Genomic DNA, 14,720 nt, shown 5'->3' on the forward strand with positions numbered 1-14,720 from the left:
CATATGCATTCACCAGGTCCCATAGCACTTTCATTTCTTTTTTTCAGTCTTAACTTTAGCATTAAATACTGAACATTTTAAGTAGTTACCTCATTTCAATTAAACAGTACAGTTCCATTTTCACGCAGGCAATCCCCTGAAACCATGACGTTTGACTTTCATTAATGCTTATAGAACCTAAGCTTTGATTGGTGGAGTGGACTTTAACTCCTGCAGAAGTTTTCAAATCACAGAGTACCCAAGTATCTGTTCCAGCAAGGGGGCAGCCTGCCTGTGCCGACCTCTGGCGCGTTTCAAAGATATCTCTTGAGATTGTGTTTTCACTCAAAGCCGTCATCTGCAGTGATGTGTTGGACACATGTGGCAGGCCCTGTTTTAGCTGGTGCTGGGATATTTTACCATTTGAAATGTAAATGAAAAGAGATTGCCTCGTTGATAATTGAACAGCTTTTCGCTGTTTAAATGAAGGCTGAAAAATAAATGAAAAGCTCAAGGCCTACATTTACCACAGTACTGAGGTGCCTACTAATTATACTCACTTGTGGTTAGTTTCTGTGATGCTTTGAGTATTACAACAATCAGTGTGATGTCAGTTTAACGACCTTGGTATGACCTGCCACTGCAGTGACAATGCTGCATCCCAGCCTGAGGTCTGTCTTGTTGCACACACAACTGGACCGTGCAGCAGAATCTGAGGGGAACATGTGCCTGGGCTCCTCACTGCAAGCTCCTGGATAGATATTGATGTATCAGACTGCCACTGGACTGCAGAGACCATTGGGCCCAGTGGGGGTATTTGGAAACACGACAACTCACTTGTCAAATCCACAAAAACCCTAATACTTTATAAGGATGAGCTCAGTGCAACTTCGCACAGACCTGATAGGGCTTAGAATTTGTTTCGCCTTCTACTTTTTTTGGGGTGGTATTTACAAAAACACGGAAATAAGATGGAACATATTGAGACATGAGGAAGGAATTAAATTTCTCTTGAGCAGGCCTTAGTGGATTTACTATTTTTTGCTGACTTTTCATTGTTACCACTGGCCAAATTAGACCCTAAAAGAGGGCCCAAAGTCGGATTTAATTTTGCTAGATGTGGTGGCAGAACTTTCAGAATTGAAGATGCTTTATAAAGGGACTCTCCCGGGTCGACCTGGAAAGTTATCGTTGTTTAAAAAAAACGATAGGAAATGTGAAACTTTCTTCTTCTGTGGTTGATTCTTTGTCCGTGTGGTTTGTGGTCAGTTTTCCATAGCACCAGAAGGTATTGCAATGCACCAACATAGCTCTCCTCTAGTGATGCACCAATAAAGGCCAATATGTTCAGATAAATTAAGGTTATGGCTTGTTGTTATACCATATTTATTTTGCTGGTATTTCTATCTTATCTGTCCTCTTTTAATTATTTCTCAATGTATCTCTGTTTATCCGCATTTATTTTTGTTCCATGAACTAGTATTTGTTCACATTTATTGATATGAAAAATGTACACTCAACCTAGATGCATTTTTTTGGGGGGTCTTAACTTCAGCATTAAATACTGAACTTTTTTGTGAAGTTACCTCATTTCAATGAAACAGTAGAGTTCAAATTTCACTCAGGCAAACCCTGAAACTATTACGTTTGACTTTCATTAATGCTTATTGTATCTAAGCCTTGATTGGTGGGGCTGACTTTGACTCCTACAGAAGTTTTCAAATCACAAAGTACTCAAGTATCTGTTCCAGCAAAATGTGATTCATTAGGTAGCAATGAATACAATAAAATGGTATTTTTTATCCAAGTTTTTTAAGGTAACCTTATGATATTTACTACATTTGAATAGCAGTTAGACATGGTATTGTGAATGTTAATCTTTGCGTGAAATCTGTCTAGTTAAGAGCCCTAGACCACTAAGCCCAGCGAAACATTTCAGACTCCTGCATAACAAATGTGTAGAATCATTCGCACATCCACTTCCTAATGGACTCAGAAGTAAGCACAGTCAGCAAGATTACATTTTGCCCTAAAACAAATAGCTCTTAATACTCTAAACATAAAAAAAACAGATTAGAAATCTTGCTCAGGCAAAATGGAGGCGCGTTTAAACCGCCCAAAGTATGGATGCAGGGCCTTTAACGTGGGCGAGCTGGACTGACGCCCAGGGAACTGACCTTCAGAGGGTCACAGGGCTTGACTGCAGCAGTTTCCCTCTGACTTGACTGCAAAGAAAAGTGTGTTAAACCCTGGCTCCTGTATCCACATTATCTGTTTTCTCCTCATGGCTTTACTTTCTCATATCCCGCTAACGTTCCCCCCACCCCTCCCACTTGCTCAACACTCTGAATGTGGTTTTGTCCAGGGCGCTATCTGTCCAAAGGCCACCTCTGGGTGAATGGAAAGGGGCTTGAGATGACTGCAGAGCCAGGTTACATGCAGGGCGTCTCATGCAGTCACTTTGCACAGGCAGTGCTTCGCAAGGCTTGGAGACAGCACATGAAGGTAATCAATAGACCTGTTTCAAATATTTACATAAATACATAAAGGAATCATGTTTCTGTGACAAGTAGTGAAGCCATGGCTATGGTAGCACTGAGCCTAGGACTTACAAGCAGACCTATACCGGCGCTCCACAATGGAGCACCGAATTTAGTTAACATTAGTTAATTTAACCACTTTACCAGCAGTAAAAGGTGCCTCGAAGAAGCGATGTCAAGGAGTTGGAATAGTACTGTTAAAAAGCTGCTGAACTGTGTTGAAGATAGGGCTTATTTTTTAAAAAAAAAATGAGTTTGACAAAGACAACTTAACACACACGTGAATCAGAAACTCGCATTAACACGTCACAGAAGGGGCTGAGGATATATTTATTTTAAATGTAGCCTTTGAGTACACTGTTAATCCCAGTCAGACTGTAAAACAATTACACTTCATGTATGCGAGATATAAACCACTGATAACAGAATTATTGAAATGTAGAATTAGTCAGCTATTAAATTGGTTTAAAAAAGGACTTGCGAAACTGTGGCTAATGAGTTGTAGAAATATGAGGGTAATGAAGATCTGTTTGAGACAGAGCTCCCTACTATTAATATATTCCAAATTGTAGAATGTTTTCAGTACCCTGCAGTGCTACACCAGCTTTCTTAAAATGAGAGTCAGGGACAGTTGAGGATGACATGATATTTTTTATTTCATCTTGAGACCTTTGAGATGTGTGATTCAACCGCACTTGTTTATATAGACTTGTGAAATGCCATAATGTGGTTTGAAAGCATATGGTTTCTGCAATCGTCGCTTTAAAATAGGAGCTTGGCAAATATGAGAGTAGATTTTAATATTGCTTTCTGTTAGCTGTATATCGTCCATGATGAACTTAAAAGGGCTACACGAAGATTATAAAGTAAATGTAAAAAAAGGAATGTAGGCATTTACTGAATTCAAGCATCCTAGTATTCTTTTTTAAATGCATAGTTATCAAACCACTAGTATTTCCTATTGTACTTAATTTGTTGGCAACTTTACATGTGGCCTTTAATGGTACCATAATGGTGCACTTGATGACATCACAAGTAGCTCCAATTCAAATCGAGCTACTGTGTGCCTCCGGCTTTAATTAGGATGTGAACTTCTATTACTCTCCATGTAGTATAGTATGGTATATATTTCCTGGTTACTAATGTAATTTCTCCTTCTGACATTCATTTAACTATTATCTCTACTACAACTCTGTCTTCAATGTTTCTGCTGCACAAGTTGCACGTCCAGGTTTTCGAGGCAGACATTTTGTCCCACCTTGATGGTAATCACAGTGAATCCATTGGTGTGTCTGCCCATTTAAACACGCACACTTAATTATAGCCATATTTCTAAACACAATTGGACTCTGGATCCTCTTTATGAGACATATTAAATTATTCGTTTGTTGGGGGATGCATATAATCTACCTGGCCGTTCTCTTCTCCTCCACTGCCACATCTTTTCAGCCCTGCCTCTTCCCTTCTAGTAGCTGTTACTGTGGCAAAGGTGTGCTCGGGATAAGGCAAGCAGAATAGTCAGGACAGAGAGAGGAAGCACGGAGGTGGGGCATACACCTGCTCCCGCCCCCCCCCCCCCACACACAAACACCACCACCACCCATCCGTCATTTTAAAGTTATTCTGGAGATTTTAAAAGTAACCATATACTGACAAACGGCTAAGCGCTCCAGGTAAGGTGTACACTCAGACCCTTTTGATGATTGCTGCGGGTTTATATTTTTTCTAGTATTTATTGTTTTGTTGAAAACAGATCAGGCCTCTTCAAGCACAAGTGTGCTGTACACAATCAAGATACCGTGGCATGTCACAGGGTGTCTATAATAGGTGTGATTGGTCACTTTGGGGTACATCTATTCCCTATGGCTGCTTGTTAGCAAGTAGTATTCTCTGTTTTCACCTGAGATCTAGGAGTGTAAAAGGAAAGAGGATAAGGCTCTCCCCTTCATTATATCAGGCTCCTGTGTGTGATACCTCTGGCCTATTCTTTGTATGCGTTTGATCCAGAAACAGTAACACAACAGGACAAAAGTCGTGCCATTGACAACTGCTAACAGTACTGTTCCGTGCCTCTGGGGGCAGACGCTTACTGTTTATGTTTTCAACGAGGCTGCAAAGCCTTTTATTTATCATTTTAGAAGTGGCGTGTACACAATACTAGATATATGAAAACACTTCCCGGGAGCAATCTCTGTACCCCCAAATCTCCAAACGAACAGTGTTTAGAAGTGCACTCCTGACTGAACACGGGCTCCCTCTGTGCTTTGTGCGGTGGTAGCTCTCTCACTGACAGGCAAGGCCTGCAGCATCTTTAAACTCCTGCACTTCCGGGGGTTAAAACACACGCAGAGATGCCTAATGCCTACACTTACGGGAAGTGTCCTCACATCCGGTGACATAGGGGCGTGAATTAACAGGAGCCACTGGAAGCAGTTACTGGCCCTGACCTCTTTGTACCTTTGACCTCAAGGGCCAAGAAAGATGCGCCAGGAAAAGAATCTTAGCTAAGTAACCAATAGCTCTGTCCCTCGGGCCTTCTCAGGAGTGACACTGACGGGTTCCCAGACACAGAAGCACGAGAGGCTTAAAATGCAACCACGGGCGACGTTCAAGGTGGTCATGTGATTTCATAGGCAGCGAAAAGAACCCGATACAAATATTTAGCATTAATCTGTAGAAAGCTGTTACAGAATAATTTAAAGTACGCTCACACAATATGGTCAGATTAAAAAATAAATGTGTTTATACACGATACTACTCTGCCTACTGCAGAGTGGACAATGTATGTCAGTGGGAGGAAGGAGGTCTGTGCCAGCATTTCAAGTTATCAAAATCAGGAAAATGCACATAGACTTAATCTAAATGGAAAGAGTGTAGACATTCTATGATGTATCTGGAAAATCTGACACAGATCAGGCGCACTTGTCACACATTGGACTCCCCTCATATTCAAGTAGATCATGCACATTGTATGCCGTTTTGTGTAGAATAAACATGCCCAATCCTGCTGTGTGATGCGGAAGGCCATACCCAACAGGGATTGGCTGTCCACAGATGGTTTTGGCACAGGGAACCTTTGGATGTGAGATATGATAAAAAAAACAAATATTTACTGAAAAATTGTCAAAGGGTGAAGTGAAGTTATGACTATCTTTTGTCATACTACATTAACGTGTTTAAAAAAAAACTCAAACATTCATTCAAAAAAACACAGTTAAGGCCCAGTTATGGTTGTGAATTAAAAACTAAAAACACTGAATTAGCAAATTGGGGTGGGGAGCACAGTCTGTAACTCATACAGCAGCTGTGCAAACAGTAACTCCCACACCAGATGCAATGTTTAAGGCCCCACAATGTATTTTTTACCAATAAATAACAACACCTAAAAGTAAAATGTAATTAAACAACAACACATATTCAATCCAAATAATGATAGTACAACTTGCAAATGTAATGGTTTTTTCTGCTTTAATGTTCAACCATAACTGCACTTTAACTGCGTTTTTGGGTGTAGATAGATAGATAGATAGATACTCACCATAACTCAGGGGGTCATGATTCACCAGAGACAAAGCCTCCAGTGGCCGATGATGCTCCTCCAATCCCTCAACAAGTGTAATAAATAGCGTATTACATTCTGGACATCTGTGCACATCATTTTTGGGCACGTCCTTTTATGTATTTATTTTTCAAATAAGATATTTAACCAAAACAAGGAAGCAAGTGGTTCAAACTGAGCAGTGAGGTAACATCACATTGAAGAGGCCTTGTTTACACTGTTAGAATTATTTTCATGTGTTACGTAATTGTAATGTGCCATCTGGAATGCAGGCAACTGTATCGCTGTCAGTTTGCTGTACTATAGTAATAAACTGCCATCTGAACTTTACACTGTAGTAATAGATGTGTGAATATGCATTTATTAATGCAGTTGTGTTAAATGTATTACTGTAATAATAGATGTGTGACTGCGCATTTATTAGTGCAGTTGTATGGAGAACACAGATATTTTCACTGCCATGGCGTGTGTGTGTATATATATTTATATATATATATATATATATATATATATATATATATATATATATATATATATATATATATACATGTGTGTATTTGTAATTGTGAAATAATGACACTGTGCATTTCATAGCTATATAAATATATATATACAGCCGTGGGCCGTGGAAGGAGTTCCGGTGGGGCAGAAATGCGGGGCGGGGGAGGGGCAGGGTGGGGGGTGCATAAAACCGGAATATGGATAATTGGAGGTAAGTAAACAATGTAATTAATAAAACAAATTTCGTAGCGCGCGCTGCATCGCATTTTGCGATGCAGCGGCCCGTGGCAGTACTCCCGCCACGGGCCGTGGCTGTATATACATATATATATATATATATATATATATATATATATATATATATATATATATATATATATATATATATATATGGACTCCATTTACACAACAATTACACACCTACACGATACACCTGCTAGTCAATGCCAACACAACAACCATCATGCACCCACCCTGCTGCTGTTTAACAAAGATCTAGAGCAGTGATACTCAAAGTACGGACCTGTCGACTTAAAATGCAGCTCCCCCCCCTCCCCAGTGAACAGCGGCAAAGCTGCTGTTTACTTCCTGAGCACTAATATTGAGAAAAAAATGTTCAATAAACAGACAAGCATTTATTTGCTGATTAAATGATGTTATGAAGTAACTATGGTGGTGTCCTGCACCACTCAACTTTAGTTATCTTGCAAATAAATGCTTGTCCGTTAATTTAAAAAAATGTACACCTCCTTACACAATCACTGCCACACCCAGACCCTACTGCCACCCTGCTGGCATCAGTGTGGCCCTTGGTCACACCACAGACCATATGTTGTGGCCTCTGGGGAAATGTTTGCGAGTACCCATGCTCTGGAGGGTTGCTTCACTAAATCAGCCCATCATACAATTTTCAATGTACCTATAAAGTGGCCAGAATTAGCTTGTAAAACATGCTATTGCCAGGTTTTCTCAGGTAATACCAGGAGTGAGAGATAAGCTTGACTTAGTACATTTGGGTTGGATCATAAAGTGAATATAGCACCTAAACTTGGGAATTTCTTAGTCTTTTATGGTGAAGCCACTATCAATACATTAGTGAATATCTCCTCTCTTTCAAATTAAATTGTTATGGGGCTCCTTATGTATTTCAGAAGCCATTGCATTGTAGCTGAACAATAAATGTATAATACAAAGGTGCTTTCTCAATCATAAATGTTTACACATCCATGCAAAAAATGAATTTATAAAAAATCAGAGAAGGCCTGGTTTAATAAATAGACGCAATAACATCAGCACAAATAAAGCGTTCTGTCGGAACTTGATGTGCCCTATATTGTCCCTTAGACCCATGTAGAAGCCTCGCAAAACGATATAAAACATTAATTAAAAGTCTTACTTTATCAGGTTGTTTTCGGGAGAAACTTTGGAGATTCGTTTTTTGCGGCCCTTACTTCTCATGTTTCCCCTTAGCCATGCATATGTGGTTTCCAGATTGGCTATGGTTTCTTTGCTGCTGTGGCTGTGCTTTTTAAAGGGAAGGGTGCTCTTTAATGGGGGCGAGGGGAGGGGGGGGGGGGGTTCTCATGTTTTTGGGTTATTTTCAACAAGCCCTAGTTAGGTGCCTCTTTCCTCTTCCCTCTGGTTGTCGTTCCTCCCTCCTCAGCTTCATGATATCATTTTGCAGATGTGCTTGAAACACACTCAGGACACAAGAGAGCAGAACAGTGCACCATCGCCTCGTGGCCAATTAATATTCTGCTAAAAGCAGCAGCAAAGTTGAAACCAGACAAAAACGCCACATGCAAGATATGTTAAACCATCTTAGATTTGGCTGACATTTCCAAGGACAATATGCCCACGCAAATGTGTTTTGTTCCAAGGCTGGGCTAAAAATGAAAGCTCCCAGAAGCGATTTCCATCGAACGCTGCGCTACACCATGTTTCAGTCCAATTAAAAAGAATTGAAGCCGGGAGTTCGGCCATCGCGGAGAAAGGTGGTTAAGACTCTCAGAAAGAAATATATAATCAGGAACTTCTGTGGACAAGGTGCGAAGGGACCCCCTTTCCTTCCTGTAATATGTTGTTTAATTACTTGAGTACAGCGCAGATAAACAGCGCGGGCAGAGCGAAAGAAAAGTAAGTTCGATCAATAGCGAAGATGGTTATTAAGATAACGCGTTAATAGTCCGCGATGTAATACGTTTTGCATCGAACTTTGAACTTCTCCCGACTACTGAAAAAAGGACGCTAGGAGAAAATATCAAGGGGGGTTAAGGTTTTAATTAGGAGCTCTTATCGAAGTACACCCTCAATCGAGCTGAGGCTGATATTATCAATTAATAGTAACATTCATTCGCAGCTCTTGACGTGAGGTGTACAGAAAACACTCTTTGGGTATCGATGACGTTAGGAGGGGCGAGGGGGAAGATAAACGAGACCACGTGCAGGTGTGAGGGGTTCTCTCGAGTTTGGAGGGAGGGATGTGGTCGTTTTTTTATCTGCGTCACAGTTTTTTTTTATCTGCGTCACAGTTTTTTTTAACTGCGTCACAGGGCCCTCTGAGACAGCTATCCGGTACCTGGATTTCAGGGCTGGCCGTCACGCCGGGTGGGTGCGTTTCCTGTTCCATAAATTAATAAAAGGCATTTGCACATACATCAACTCCTTCCCCCGGAAAAAGGCCCCCAGAAGCAACAGAACTAATCACGGCCTCTCCACATGAAGGGGAGACATTTCAATGCTCTAATTAGAGTAATTAGAATAATACGCCTCTGCCTATACGGGGCAAGACAGTGTGTACAAACAACTTTATTTAATATGTACAGTTAATCAGTGGTGCGTGTTCGCAGGGCTGCTCGGCGCAATAAAACCAACCTCCGTCCGCCCAAACAATCCGGCACAAATGAGGTTCTTAATGAGTGAGGCCGCGGCGGAGAGGCGCCGGGAGGAGGTGGCTCACTGCGAGGCCTTGTGTGCGTGCGGGCCTGGCCTTCCAGGGGGCTGTGGGGGGAATAATACAGGGGGAAATGTACAATGTGAGGTAACGACCCGGCAGCAAAAGTTGTGGCACTGTGCTATGTTGGACCAAAGGGAGACTGAAAAACAAGTCACATCTGCTAGGAAATGGCCTGTTTTTTTCCCACCAGTGCTGGTGCGCTTTAGGATGCAAGGGTATGGGTGTTGTTTTTTGCTGGACGGGGAGCCTTCCAGTACAAACACTATGTATTATGACCCTTGGGGGTGATTGCATGGGAATCCCACTGTACCGCCCATGAAATGCCCCCTTGGCTCAAGGCAGTGCAAAGAGCTACTTTGCTTCACTTTAACCAACATTCCCATGCCAATACTTCTATGCATTGGAAAGTAAATATCACCACAGGGCTTTGTTCAGGATTTGCTTCACATAAAGTAATGCAGACCCTGCACATAGCGCTAGCAAATCTGTGTGACCTTGGCCCTGTTTAGGGGAGCAAGGCTGTCTGCAAAGGGGTTAAGGGGAGAGTAACGCAGGCCAAGAACCAGAGTACTCCCTGGGCTGGGTAGAAGTATTAATATAACATGTGTAACCCGGCCAGGGAGATGTGAAGGAAAGCATACCGCATGTGTTTGTCGTGGACACTTGTGAGGGATCAGAGTCGTACAGGGGGCTGTGTTAGTATTAATCCAGTATGTGTGTGCACCACTGACATAGGCTGGTGGGTGAGGAGGGAAGATAAGATATGACCCCCCCCCAAAATGAAGCCTTGTGGGCTCAGGAGAAGATACAAAGTGTGCAGATGCCCCTCATCTAGCGTAGGGAGCTGTGGAGAGAATACAATAATAAAAAAGTGTGTCCCGGGGCAGTAGACTGTGTAGAGAATGTGTGTATGTGTCACTGACCAGGCCAGAGGGCATGGAGTGTGGAACATAATGTGCCCCCCCCATCCCTCTGCCCCTAACTCTCCCTATCCCCCACCCACCCAACACAAGACAGTGGACTGCGAAGATAATGCAGCATGTGTATGTGTCACAGACCCAGGCCGGACAGCATGGAGTGTAGAACACAATGTGCCCCCCCGCCCACCCCACCACCTCAGGCCAAGAGGGTGTGGGGAGAATACAGTGCAGGGCACAAGTCGGGGGTACATGCAGGTGGATGGTGTCCACCCACTTTTTTCAGAAGGGTGGACACCGTCCACCCTGCCAAGAAGTTGGGCCCCACTGATAAAGATGCTGAATTCGTCCTGGCAAACACCGGGACACTTTCAGCAGTACCTGCACGTTGTTATCTGCTTTAGATCCGTCCGCAAGCGAGGAAGGGATGGGGCTGTCTTTTTTCTGGCTCCTGCTGCACCCATAACAAAGGCCAAATTTGAGAGGTCCTCAGGCCTCCTTTTGTTTGAGTCTCCTAGCTGGCAGCAGTCAGGAGCCTCAAACCTAGAATGCAGCAGAGGGGAAAGAAAGGCTCACACCTTGGTAGCACTTTACACATACTTAGGAGAGGCAGCTTTTCACTTTGTTCAGGCTCTGTTTAGGAGATGTGCATGCACTGTAAGAAGTCAGATGTGTTGATCTTTCCCAGTATTTGCACAAAATAAATAGAATTTATGTAGCGCATACCCCTGAGGAGGCGTTGTAATAATTTACATATCACTATTTTTGCTTTTGATGCACTATGGGTAGAGGAATCTTTACGCTGACAAAAGGCAACATTGGTTTATGTGAAGCTTACAAAAGTGTGAATCTTCTGCCCAAATCAGAAGGGTTTGCAAGTATACTCGAAATCTGCTCAAATGTACTCATGATAGACCTGCTAAACATATATATGAGGGCTTAAGATCTGATGTCACTTCTTGTGATGCCACTTCCTGTGATGTCATGCCCCACGAGGTCACGCGCTGTGATGCCTCTTGCATACTGATTATTTAGGTTAGTCCCCCCACTTCCTTTTTTTAGGACTTGTGTCCTGATACAGTGCGTGTACTAGACGCTCACTCACCCAGGTCAGGGAGCTGTGGAGAGGAAAATACAATAATACAATGTGGGGCTGTGGACAGAATGCAATGTGTGTATGTGTCACCGACCCAGGCCAGAAGGCATGGAGTGTGGAAGTTACTGCCACCCCTCCCGACGCACCAGGCCAGAGGACATGGAGTGTGGAAACAACCCCCCAGACCCCCCCCAACACACACACTCACGCACACCCCTCACCAGGCCAGGGGACTGTGTACATAATGCAGCGTGTGTGTCACTGACCTGGGCCAGACAGCATGGAGTGTAGAACACAGTGTGCCTCCTACCCCAGACCAGTGGGCTGTGGGAGAATACAGTGCGTGTACCAGTGTCACTCACCCAGGCCAGGAGGCTGCAGAGGTGAAAATAAATTGGGTGTAAGTGTGAGTGACCCAAGCCGGTGAGCTGGGCTGTCAGTGACCTAGGCCAGAGAGCTGTGGTGTGACTGACCCAAGACAGAGAGCTGTGAAAAGAAGAATATGGTGTGTGTTTGTGTCGCTGACCAAAGTTAAGGAGATGCGTCTCACTGCGCTGGAAGTGTAGGATTAAAGTAATGTGGGTGTGTGCGCGTGCCCTGGTCCTGGCTGGGGCGCCGAGCTTACCAGAGTACACTGGTGTGTTGCTTTGCACAGGCGGAAGTAGTGTGTTCCCCATGTGTCCTCGGTACCTGTCTGGTAACCCCCAGACAGTGCTTGGTTAGTCTTTTTTCTGGACAGACAGCGTTTGTCGCGCTCTTGTATAACGCCTGGTAGTGTTGCTGATAAGAACATGTATTGCTGGACAGCACCGGGTTGTGTCAGTTGTCATGCGTGGACTGTGTTGGCGGGCAGAACGTGGTTGCGAATTAGCGATGCTGGCACGCATTGGTAGTATGAGCTGACCCTGGGTGTGCTGCTCTTGTTGGTTGTCAGACAGCGTTTATGTAGCTGGGCATACCCTGCGCGAGCCCTGGCCATGGTGCTGCACACACCCTCGCTGTGCTTCTGTCCGGCAGTGGTGATGTGTTGTATGGTTGCAGTGGGTCGCTTGCTTGCATTGGCAGCACGCGACGCCTTAATGGGTGTGTGGATCGAAGGGTGTTGTCTTTGTTGTTTTATCTAACGTGGGAGTGTTCCCATGCGGTGCGTGATTGTTTATGTTGCTGGCCAGGCTCGTCGGTGTTGCTGTTTAGCCTCTCGCTGTAACATTGGGCAAGCAGTGGCTGTGTTGCTTGTTAGACCATGTCAATGTTGCCGGGCAGCCCCTAGCTTTGTTGTTGTGCAGGTTGTGTTGCTGGTCTGGTACTGTTTGGGGTTATTTTTCTGCGGTAGACACTAAGCAAAAACTGTATGCGTGAAGTACTTTCTGCATCTAACGTTTTTAAAAGAGCCGCGTTCGTGCGTATACTGAACCACTTTTTAGACACCTTTAAAATATTTTGCCACAGGTTTGCTTGCCCCACTGTCCCAACATGGCGGCCCTCCCGATAGACTCATTAATGCTATAACTCTGCCTGCCGTCCCCGGGTCAGCATACCACATAATACAAAAGTGGGCCTGCAGTCCACGTGATTGTTCTCCCACCCCAAACAGAGGATGCTCGACTTCTGCAGTGGGAATGCGTTTTGTTTTTTAAATCGAATGAAACCTCAATTATTGCTTGAAAACATTGCAACACATACAATTGGAAGATAAACATTATGTCATGTTATAAAACACTTTAAAATACAGATTTCCGCAACGCAACCAGTCTTATAGGCGCAAGAGGAGAAAAAACACAATTTCCTGTCTCCTTCATTGCTCCTTCAAGCGTCGCCTCGCGCGCTGTCTCTCCGATGCCGCGTGCACGGCTCGCACTTCCACACACTGACCCTCAGTGGACATAAATCAGGAGGACAAGAACAGTCCGAACAGCCTAGACGAGACCACGCTGGGGGTCTCTTCTCAACACGAAGGTGCCCAGAAAAACCCCGCGTAAGACTGCGCCAACTGGAGACCACATATCATGCATCTAATCGGCAGTTGCAAAATAGATTCTATTCCTTTTTTTTTTAACTGCCGTTAATTTTTTTATTTCATATTTCCGACTTTGTTTTCTTACTTTCTTCACTTACTTTTTATGTCATTTTTTTTACTTCCTCTTTCTTTTGTTTCGGATTTATCTTTTTTCTTTAACCTTGCTGCTTCTTTCTTTCTTTCTTTTTTCTTTCTTTCCTCTAATATTTCTCCCGTTTGTATTTATTTTGTTTCTTTCTATATCACTATTATTTTTCTTTTTTTTTGTTTCATGTTTGCTGCCTTCTTTCTCTTTCAGACTTTCTATCGAATCATTTATTTTTGGTTGACTTACTTTCTGTCTCTTGCTTGCTTTTCACCAAACCTAACATACAGCAGTTAGAAGTGGACTTCTGTGTCTCTGCTTGCTCTGCCCACCTACTACTATAAGCAGTGCTATCGTCTGTTGGTTTGCCCCTCTTTAATTGTCTGTGAATAGAATCAGATGTCTCCCCCGTAAGGAACACCCTTTTCTTCTGCCTTGCAGTATTGTTTTCGTTCTCAACAAAAGCGTTTATGTTCCTGCATTATTGGTATCGGCGCCACGTTCACCCGGGGATCAATGCTTGTAAATGTGACATGTAAACAGGGCAGCGCTGTCCATTTGTGAAATACAAACACCGAGGGAGGCGGAAAGCAGTCAATGTGCGGGGGCCGGTCAACCCAAGGGGCTGCTTCACAGGGGAGCCTTGATGCTGAGAGGGTTTTTTTTAGATCCAGTTCTTTTCATTTTCTATTTTCCGTGATGAGCAGACGCCACAAGACGCAGTGGTTCCGCGCACCTCAGAGTTTTATAAACGGAGTCTGCGCTCGAGGTGGGAGGGCACGGCATGTCCTGAGGTTGGCGAGCCTCGGGGATTGTTCGTTTTTGGTAAATTCCCTGCAGGGACGGCTGGCCCAGGGGGCAAACACGCCGGAAGACGCCCGTGAGGCGGCGGTGGAGAAGGACGCCATGTTTAAATATAGTTATTTGGGGAAAGTACCGCAGCCAGGGACCGATGTCGTACTCCTGCCTGTGTAAGGACTGATTCCTCATTCTGCGTCAGTACACGGTCTAACCTGTTCAAAAAGTTTACCTAGTCTTTTTTCTCTTCCTATACATGTATTAAATGTGAA

Source organism: Lissotriton helveticus, chromosome 6 (assembly GCF_964261635.1).
Source record: "Lissotriton helveticus chromosome 6, aLisHel1.1, whole genome shotgun sequence".
Classification (NCBI taxonomy): Eukaryota; Metazoa; Chordata; class Amphibia; order Caudata; family Salamandridae; genus Lissotriton; species Lissotriton helveticus.